Source organism: Marmota flaviventris, chromosome 5 (assembly GCF_047511675.1).
Source record: "Marmota flaviventris isolate mMarFla1 chromosome 5, mMarFla1.hap1, whole genome shotgun sequence".
Taxonomy (NCBI): Eukaryota; Metazoa; Chordata; class Mammalia; order Rodentia; family Sciuridae; genus Marmota; species Marmota flaviventris.
Window position 1 is genome coordinate 149,672,371 of NC_092502.1, and position 11,687 is coordinate 149,684,057.

Genomic DNA, 11,687 nt, shown 5'->3' on the forward strand with positions numbered 1-11,687 from the left:
GCCACATAAAGAGAGGTCAATTTTCCACCATATGAGAAGATAAAATCTTTCCAAACTCAGGGGCATGAAAAAAACACATCTAATTCATAGCATGTCTGTGCCAGAAGCATCACTGAGAGGTCATCTGGTTGAACCTTTATTTTATCTTAACAGGTAAGGAAATGAAGGCCTGAGGTAAAAAGCTTTACTAAAAGTCACATAGCTTGTTAGTATAGAATAGGACCCGAAATGTGCTTTCTAAACTCCTAAGCCAACATTCTTTCCACTCCATGCAGCATGGAAACTGTTACTGTAAAAAAATAAAATAAAATTTAAAAAAATCCCAAACTTTTCACTCTGTACAAATCTAGGACAAAGAAACAAGAAGTAATGGAGATATTGTCTGGGATGGATCAGGATGTCTCTCTAGCTCAGAAGCCGTGGATGAAACATGCCAATTATCTTTATAACTCATAATTAATGGTTTGCACAAGAATAAACAACAGACAAATAAATTCTGCTTATCACTGAAAGAACACAGAGTTCTATCATATAACCATGTGGAAGAGTCTAGTCAAGGAAAGATATGTTAGTCAAGTCATTACTGAAGAATTTTTTAACCTATAATTTTATATCTCTTAGACTGTACTCTAAGTTGCATATTTGGATCAAAATTTATTGACCAATCTGGTCAACATTTTAGCAGAATTTTTTCCCTGAATATTGCTCAAAGGTATCAGAAATAGTAACATTGAATAGGATTGAGTTTTACTATTATTAGTAACACTTCCTAAATATCTATTTTAAATGGGCCAACATACTTATGTGTAAGTAATAATAATGTTGACTTCTCCACTTGTCCAGGCAAGTGATCAAATGATATGCACTGAGAGAGAAGCTGTATAAAAATTCAAGAATCCAAGACGGAACTGTCTGGTCTCTGATTAAGCCTAAAAATATTACTAAAAATAAACCAAGGAACCAAACAAAATAGTTGTTATGGAAACATATTTGAATCACTCAGAGCAAATTAAGATCCCTCCCATTTGCCAAACATTACCACTCAGACTCCACTGCAGAGTACAAGCCCGTGCATATCAACATCGTAAAACAATATATGGAATAGAGCCAATAATAGACCTCCGTACAGTGCAAAGTACTGGATCATAGGAAAGTCCCACTGGTAGGTAGCTGATTATGAAGTTTTTAGCTTAAGAATCTGATCTCTTAATACATTTTAAATTCATTCACATTATTCAACAAATATTTATTGATTGCCTGCCAAGTGGTGTTTGAAGCATCAGGAGTGCAAAGATAAATGACATTTTTATATATTTTCTAGCGAGGAACTTAGGAAAGAAAGTCCAGACCAAGTTTGTTTTGAAAGCATTGGGTAGATAAGGATATGAAAATAAAAACATCCAAGTTTAGCCAGGGTAGATGTCACAAAGCCTTCATTGTTGGGCCAAAGCTGAATGTATAATTATATAGGACTGATTTAGGGGGGAAAAAATAAACAGGAAATGTAAACATTGTTCTAACAGACTAAATCTAAGTTTCAGGAGCTGAAAAGGAAATACAAGAAATAATCTCATCAGAGCTAAGCAGGAAATACATGATCACAGAAAGGCAAACACCTGCCTAGAACCAAAGACACGCAGGTAAAACATGAAATGTTAGAAATGGCAGCGTGAATCTCAATTGTGTTGGGGCATAGTAAGAACACTAGTCACAGCTTGCACAGCAGAGGAGCTCCCTCATCTGAAGTGACATTTATTGTCACTTCAATTCATACCCCAACAGAGAGTACCCACACAGGGCCAACACAGAAATAGACAATGGCTTTGGTGGAATATATCAAAATGCCAAATGATATAGAATCTGAAATAACAAGAGGTCTTGAGTCATTCTGGTTTTGGTGAATCAAATTAATATACATTGTTCAGATCTGGAATAGTGAATCAATGAGGAGTATTTGACAATGCAACTTACCTTCTTTAACTGCAAATAAAAGATTTTGAAAGGGTTTTATTTTGTTTACCTTTTAGAGCCCTGAACTCCCAGATCCTAGCTCTTAAATCACAACAGTCAACCATTTCTTTCAAAATCAAACACACACACACACATACACACACACACACACACACACACACACACAAAAGCAGACCAGCTCACTCACATTTATTTACCTGCACGTGCTATAGTTTTTCTCCCTAAGGAGATGGGTTAGAGCACAAACTCCAAAACTGGACATGCTGGGTCAGATTCTGCCAATTGCATGATTTTTGAAGAATTAATACTGCTAAGTTTTAGTTTCCTTATCTGTAAAAGTGAGAGACACTAATAGGAAACTACCACAGGGATTGTTTCTGAAGCTTTAAAAACTACTACTTGTTAAAAGTTCAACATCTTTGGCCAACACTGCACAAGTCCTTAGCACTGATGAAATGTGGTACCAGAGGCCACTATTGACCTCAAAACAGCATGCTGTCAGTATAGTCTTTTCAATACACCATTGTCATTCTTACTAGACTGCTTCCTAAGATATTGATTGATGTATACTACTCAGCCCCACATTCCTGTGGGGTCTCTCGGAATGTCCCCTTTCCCCAATACTAATACCTGAAAGTATCATGCCTCCACAGTCTTTATGAGTTAAGCTCTAAGTTGGTTCCTATTCTAGCACTTATTAGACTGAGGCTCTACCTCCAGCATCATCCAGTAGCAATGTAGATAATTTGTGTCCTCCTGGCTCTGCTCTGCACCATCTGGCTGAGGGCAGAGAGAAGCAACAGGTAGGTAAATGATTCTGAGAATAGCTTCAAAAACAGCAAAGTCTTCTAGGCCCTGTGGATCCTGCTGGCCAGAGTTAACTTGGCTTTCTTCTGTAAGAACCAGTGGGCAACAGACTATTCCTGAATAGAAGACACATTCCTGTGAGGGATTTTAATGATTCCTTGATTACTGCTCAGAATGCATACATTATAGTCAAGTCTATAAAAATTAATTAGATCTTCAAAATATCAAGCCAAAGAGGGCTATCAAAATTAAAATGAACCCCCTAAAAGTCTTTCCAAGTGAAGATAAAACAATGAAGAATATAGACACTTTTCCTGACCTCTTTGCTATAATTTTCAAAATCTTTAATCTGTTTAGCTTGGAAACACCAATAATCTTGAAACTTTGTACCAAGTTTGGGTAAATATCCCAGAAGCATTATTCTAGCTTGAATTGCTGGTGCTTAGAATACAGAATTAGAGGCCACTGAATCCTGAGTCCCTTTAAATAAAGTCTGGATGGCATTTTAAAAATTGAGGTCAAATTGGGCCAATTGTGCCTCTCTTGATTCCCTCTTATGCACAGGGCTTCAGGAGCATTTGGTGGTCTACAGACCTTTCCTGTTTCTTCCACAAAACCCAACTGTCTGAATCTTCCATTTTTAGTCCTAGTGATGCAGGAAGTTGATATAAAGAACATCATGGCCAAAAGAAAACCAGCATGAAATCAATGCTGTACAAATGAACATCTTTTACATTAAGCTTCCTTTTAAGAATTATCTGAGTAATGATTAAACTAAAGCATAGATGTAACTACCTAAACACCATAACCTGAATATTAGTAATGTATGTTTGCTAATAACCTAAGACAAATGCTCTTATGAGTTATATGTTGACAAGATTACCATTTATATTTTATTTATGGATAATCAGAAACCATGGAAAACAGAGGGTTGTTTAGATAAAACAACCACTTGATGTGGAAAGCAAAACTACTTTCCAGACCAGCAGGAAAATAATCTGAGAGAAAGACAAGCTTGCTTTATGCTGGTGGTTCTCAAAACTTGTCGTGCATAAAAATCACTTAGGAATATGCTAAAAGCTCCAGATTCTCAGAGACCCACTTCCTTGACATTCAGATTTAGGAGCCTGAGCACTAAGATCTGGGTTCATTGATAATAAACATTTCAGAAATATGATTGATGCATGACTAAAGGGTTAAAAATATTAACTTCATGTAAGGACCAAAGGGTATCCATTACCAGACTAAAGAGAAATAGGATTTCTTTTCTTTTTTTTTCAAGCATTACATAAGTAAATTGTAGATAAAGATAGATAAATAATAAAGGAACAATCCTCTATTTCCACCAAACTGTACAACTCAGAATTGCAACAGAAGACATTGGACAAATCAGATTAACTGAAATTTATATTACTTGGCTAATTATAATTTTTTAAAATGTTGAATTACAGACATTTTAACTGTGATAAAGCATTAAGAGTTCTCTTTTAAAAATATTTATTTTTTAGTTATAGGTAAACACAATATTTTATTTTTATGTGGTGCTGAGGATCAAAACCAGTGCTTCACACATGCTAGGTGAACGCTCTACCTCTGAGTCACAACCCCAGCCCCACATCAAGAGTTCTTTCTGAGATTTTTAAGAGTAGAACTCTTTAGCAACATGAAAGACAGGAAGACTGCCAGGAAAGCTTTATCATTTGATTCTGCTATTATTTTATAAAAGGCATATTTGCAAGGACTGGTGATGACACTGTGGCTCTGAATGTTGGCCACATTCTCCAACATTGCTTACATCAATTTGTCCTTTTTTTACAACCATTGTTTATGTTTTTTAACAGGTAAACAAGGTACAAAAGAGTCAATAGCAAATTAGGTTTGAAGAGACAGGGTTTCTTTTACCTAGATATTATCAGAGGAAAAGCTGGTTTTTCAGTATAATCCTGTTATTCTTAAACCCCAGCTGGAGGAATCCAGAATACCCTACCGTCACTTGCAGAAAATACATGCATCCCATGATTTTTTGAAGGCGACACGGAAAGAGAAGGGAAATTACTACAACATATAGTGCTATTATCTCTACAGCTATTACTACAAAAATACCTACATCGTGAATAAACTGCATTTTTACACATGACGGGGGCGACCCTTGTACAAGAATGATAATAATTTGGAGGAGTATAAAATATTTTCATTTGGGTGACTGGGGTTGTGGCTCAGTGGTAGAGTGCTCACCTGGTTAGGCACTGGGTTCAATCCTCAGCACCACATAAAAATAAATAAATAAAATAAAGGCATTGTGCCCTTCAGTAGATGAATGAATAAAGAAACTGTGGTATATATATACACAATGGAATATTACTCAGCACTAAAAGAGAATAAAATCATGGCATTTGCAGGTAAATAGATGGAGTTGAAGAATATTATGCTAACTGAAGTAAGCCAATCCCCCCCCCAAAAAAAATGCTGAATGTTTTCTCTGATATAAAGATGCTGATACATAATTGGGATGGGTGGGAGGGAGTATGGGAGGAATGGAGGAACTTTAGATAAGGCAAAGGGAAGGGAAGGGAAGGGTGGGGTCAGGTGGGTAAGAAAGGCAGTGAGATGAGATGGACATCATTACCCCAAGTACATGTATGAAGACATGATGGTGTGACTCTACTTTGTGTACAATCAAAGACATGAAAAATTGTGCTTTATATGTGTACTATGAATGGAAATGCATTCTGCTGTCATATATAACAAATTAGAATAAATAAAATTTTTAAAAAGACATTGTGTCCACCTACAACTAAATTTTTTTAATTTTTTATTTTTCTCTGATTGCTATACAGAAAAAAAAAAAAAAAACTTGTAAAAATTACATTTTGTCTCCGTGTCTTATTAGCACATTAGCACATGGGTTATCTTGGCACTATCAATATTTGGAGCCAGATAATTGTTTGGGGAGCTGATCTGTGTATTTTAAGATGTTTGACAGCACCTTTAGTTTCTACACACTAGATGCCAGTGGAATCCCCCATCCATAACTGTGATAAAAAAAATGCAGATTTTTTTTTTCCCAGTCAAGGAGGTGGGGTTAATTTGTCTCTGGTCGAGAACCACTGTACTAGAGAGTAAGCTTCAGAGTGGTGATCTCATTACCTGAATTGCTGAAAGTAGCCCAATATAGACTGGAATTTACCTGTTCCCAGAATGCCCTAATTATACCATTTTTGAGTTGCTTTTCTGTCTAGCTGTTTAGATACAACAATGCATTGGCAAATATGGGTATCAGCAGCAATCATGAGGAGGATATGCATGACCAGAAGAAAGCCACTGTTAACTGTACTCCATCAGCAACTCCAAAACAAGAAAACATGGGGACTGAGCCAAGGGGCTCCTAACATCCTAGCTTCTGTACAACTGAGGGTAACCACAGAACCCCATAGCTGGAGTCATGGCTTTATCACTACTAACCCTTTATTTAAACTGATACTCTCTTTTGTACCCAGGCCTGCATGTACACAAAATATGATGAAAGCAATGTTTGTTTTGACTGTCACCTTTGCCACTGGTATCTTCAAGTCATGGGCTTTGGAGACACACTAAGTTCAAAATCTACTCAGTTCTGTCCCTTAGTAGTTCTGTGATCTTTTGACAACTTACCTAACCTCTTTAAGTCTCTGTTCTTTCATCTATATAAAGTAAGAATAATAAAGTTAACCCATAAGGTATGGTTAAATAAATTAGTGTATGGAAAATACATGTAAGAAATAAAAAAAAAATCATGTCCAATTAATCTAATGTTAATGTCTTTGAATATGTTAATCTTTTGATGATGGATAACATTCTCTTGCCTATTCCATTTCCTGTAATTGTTAAATAAATATTGGACATCATATATAAAAAAAAAGAAAAAGAAAATACAAGCACAAGGATTCAGTAAATCCTAATTTGTTACTTTAGCTGCTATTAGTAATCATTGGTATTATTTATTATTATCATCATTATTATTACACCAATGGATCCTAAAGTTCTAAGACCTCAATGAGTTTGGGAATTCTAAGCCAAAGAATTCTGCTCAAGCCCATTCCCCCTTTCTTTCACATCTATGAAATCCCTACACTCTTCTAACTTTAGTGAGTTATTTCTTAGTAAAGTATTATCATCTTGGTGACTATCCAACCACTATCACCAATTATATCAATGTCTTTAAAAGAGTTCCCTCTATATCTTCATCTGAAGTCATAATCTCAGTAAGGACAATCTCAGTATTGCAGCAGCAGATTTGAGCCTACTATTTGAGGTTGCAAGGATCTTCCTGTTGTCCATTATTCACACTACCTCACAAGACACCACCTAAGAACAGACAAAATCAGCTTTTCCAATATCTCCAATTTCAGTTCAGTGCTGGAGGAAGAGAGGGAAAGATAGGCTGGGGCAGAGGACTTGGCTAGTGATAAGAAGTGATTGTGGACCAAGTACATGTAATCCCAGTGACTTGGGAAGCTGAGGCAGGAGGATCATTAGTTCAAGGCAACCTCAGCAAAAGGAAGGCACTAAGCAACTCAGTGAGACCCTGTCTCCAAATAAAATACAAAATAGGGCTAGGGATGTGGCTTAGTGGTCGAGTGCCCCTGAGTTCAATCCCTGGTACTGCCCCCCCAGAAAATAGAAGTGATTGGGAACTTCTAGTTTCAACCCATCTTTCATCCTTCTACCCTTGAGTACTTGCCAAAGAAATTGCAGATTTTCCACAGCCTGAAAAGGTCATGCTCTTCCTCCTCTGAAAAGTTTTACCAGTTTTTCAAAGATCAATTCAGAAGTCATTTTCTGTGAATGCTTCCCTGACAACCCAAAGTTGAAGGTGATCACTCATATAACTTTAAAGTTTCTACAAATTTTTTGGTTTCAATAAATTATATGTTTTAAAGGTACAGTGAAAGGCATATTAGAGGGAAAAAAGAACTAATACATTCCAACTATTGGTATTCTACTTGGAATTAGGAATTCCTTTCAAAGTCTTTTACCTGCACTAGGTTCTAAGAAACCTTGTTTTGCTCAGCACTGGGACATACCATCTAAAACAGAACATGAAGCATAGTTCATACTTCATAAATACCAGCTAAATGAGTGGATCCTATGTTGTTAACCAAGAAGACTTAATAGACACCATTTGGTACTGCTTATCAATGCCAGCACCTTGCTCCTCTTGAGTTTCCACAGATATTTGACAGACATATTGACCAGTTTAGAGGTCATTAGAAGTTTTCCAGAAATTAAATATTATTGAATGAAATCTTTTCCATTATTTAATCATCTTCATATTATTCATCCCAATACAAGAGTTTTAAGCCATAGACATGGAATAGTAACAAAAATCAACATATGAGTGGTATTATCTAGAATAAACGATTTGGTATACATTTCTTCAGAGCAATTACAGTTTTAAATTATTCCCAGTCTTTTTTTTTTTTTTTTTTGGGGGGGGGGTACCAGGGATTGAACTCAGGGGCACTCAGCCACTGAGCCACATCCACAGCCCTACTTGGTATTTTTATTTAGAGACAGGGGCTCACTGAGTTACTTAGTACCTCACTTTTGCTGCTGGCTTCGAACTCATGATCCTCCTGCCTCAACCTCCTGAGCCACTGGGATTATAGGTGTGTGCCACTTCACCTGGCCAAATTGTTCCCAGTCTCTAGAGTGTTAAGGTTTAGGAGACTTTTCTCCTCAGTGCACAGCCAAGCAGGGTCCAAGTTCCTCACCATCAACCCATCGCCTTTCTGTGTCATTGGATTCATTGTAACTAGTCAGAAGGCCATCTCTCATGCCATCCACCTTCACAAAATTCTATGAAAAACACACAGATGACAAGAAGCATAAGCAACAATGGGTTGTTATTAGTTTTCCACTGCAGTTTTTGAAAACCTTTCCAATTCTCCTGATGACAGCATCTGTTGCCATTGTCTTCTCCTCAGTCGATGCCATCCTTCCTCTCAAACCCTTGAGAGACTACAGATCTTTGTCACACAACATCATTTTAATTTCCTGAACAAAGAAATTAAAAAATACAGGGGGTTTAGGTTCACATTTATAGCTGATTTTAATTTCCTGCTTGCCCTTGTAGTTATGGTTTTAGGAAAACTATAATGAGTGTCTGAAATATATTTTGTGTCCACATGGCCTTTCTCATCTTCTTCAAAGAACAATCATATATAAAACAATGATGTCAACAGATAATCTGTCTCATGGCTTACTTTTTTAGATGATTTACATGCTTAAATTTAGTTACAACACACTTTTTTTCTGATATCTGTGACATAGAAGGAGACCTGAAGCAAAAAAGTACTATTCAACCACTGGAAAAATAATTATTATTGTGTATAATAATAATATAGAGGCAATTCCTTTCATAACCTCTTCTGCTCCACCTCCACCCCTAAGTCTTCTTCCTCCCCTATGCTAGCAGTTTGTGTGTTTGTGGGAGTGTATTTGTATGTTTCCAGGAAGAGAGAGAAAAACAGTAGAAGTAGAATACAATACACATGTCTTTCTAATCTTATTTTCTTTGCTTGCTGTTATAAATTACTTCCTTAGTCAGTAAATATATATCAACATCATATTTTTATAGTATCTGCATAGTGTTTCATGGAATCCTTGGCCAGACTTGGGTATGGTGGTACCCTCCTGTCATTTCAACAACTCAGGAAGGAGACAGGAGAGCCACAAGTTTGAGACCAGCCTGGGTAATTTAGCAAGATACCATCTCCAAAAATAGTAATAGTAATAATATTAAAATTAACAATAATTTGTTTAATCATTCCTCTATTGACAGATATTTGGACAGCTATATGGACAGATGCTCTCTCATATAGCATTCCACAAGGAACATCCTCATTTTATATCTCCTTGACCCTTTAAGCATTACTACTGGAAAAGGGGTTAGAAGAGGAATTCCTGGTTCAAAGTTATATGCATTTTTAAAATATTGCTGGCTTATTGAAGTTTCATTCAAGGACTGGGCTGAGGGTGTAGCTTGTGGTAGAGTGCTGCCTAACATGTACAAGGCACTGGGTTCCATCCCAGTGCTGCCCAGAGAATAAAACAAAAAAGGAAGCTTCCTTCAAAGGACTGTGGAAATTCATGTCCTTCTCCCACAACATCTGAATCTGCACACTTCCCTGCACCCTCACAAGCATGGACAGTATGAACTCACTTTGCTTGGATTTCCCTGAAAGCAGGTGCCAAAGAAAAACATGAATGTTAGTAGTTTATTTGGAAGATAACCCCAGCAATCACTGTGAGGAGACAGGGAAGTGAGACAGGAAGAGAGACGGAAAACCAAGGAAGAGCACATGGGGTAGCCAATTCACTTCTGCTTTAAGGTGATCAACCATCTCAGTTTAGGGTAGAGGATTAAGGGAGGGTTCCAGGACACAAATTTCCAATGCTTAAAAGGAGATGGCTTCAAATATTGAGATAAGTTTGTTACCTTACTCTAGGAGAAACTGAATCTCAGCTCAAGCATTCTAGAAACCCAAGGCAGATGGAATACAACTTAGAATTACCCCCAATGAAAGGCAAGGAAGTGGAGTATTTAATCACTAACTCTCAATTGTGGGGCTCACTCCAAGGCATTACCTTTCAGTTACTTCCCATCTGACCTATGCAGGGACAAGATAGAAAACCTTCTGGAAGAATGACCCAGAAAGTTGTTGACATGCCAGGAAATGCCCACAGGCAAGCTCTGAGGTCAGCCAAGGAGGTGTAGGTAAGGCACCAACACAATCTAACACATGATTATTTTCCCCCAATCTGATCAACAAAAGGATGCTATTTTGATATTGTTTTCATTTGCATTACCTAACAACAGGGAATTTGGACCTAATTTCTTATTTGAGTCCCTTTTTGACACTTGAGTTTTTGAACATTAAAACTCGAGTTCTAGAGAAGGTTATTTTCTTGTCCTTGGACAACTGACTTTCATAATAGAAGAATTAAAATTGATTCAATTTACCTAAAATTTGTGTGCTTTAGGGAGGGATGTGGGCAGCAGAGTGAACTCTTTTATGTGAACCAAAGGTGCACATGGATGAGATTTAATCATAGTGACCCAGGGGCCTCTATCCTTGTTGCACTTCCCTCTACCTTAAAGGCAGAACTGAGGTCCTTGACTTTGCACATCGTGGTCTTCAGGTTCCCACTGAGTCGACTTATGGCCGTGATTCATGCGTGTCTGTCCTGCAGGGCTCTTCTCACAGCCCGTTTCCTCCCAGGCATGTTTTCAAATGCCTCCTGGCTCCCTGTGAGCCTGCCTGCCGTTGTGAGCATGCCCTGCCTCATCTCACTTCTGTAGCAACCGCTGCTGTTTCTATTTCCTTCAAGCCTCACTCACTGATGTCTATTTCCTATTGGATTCCAGCTCCCTTGCGGGGAAAGCAGGGATGTTTAATGGAGCTCTCAGGGCCATAATTACTGAAATTTAACACGCTCAAATCCCTTGTGCAACTTAAAACTCATGACAATGCTTAGACTAAAAGCTACAGCACGGCAGGCCCACTGGATCATAAGAACATTCAGAAGATAACTAAATCATAAATTCAAACTTTAGACTCTCCTGCTTCATTGATTAAACACTCAAATGATTCTCCAACTACCTAAAACTTGTTGTTATTAATCTTAAGAGTTTTATGCATTCCCTTTCCTGTATTTCTCAGCACGTATGTTACAGCCTTTTACCCTACCTCTTTTCCAAGTACAATTTTAAATTGACAGTACTTTAGTATGATGATGGGTTTTTGTTTTTTTTTTAATCTCTGAGCAGGAAGCAGTCTATGTAGTTTCTGTCTCATAAACTAATCGCTTAGACGTTTCCTGCTAACCTTTGTTCTCAACTTGTCACTATTCCAAAGAGTAAATCA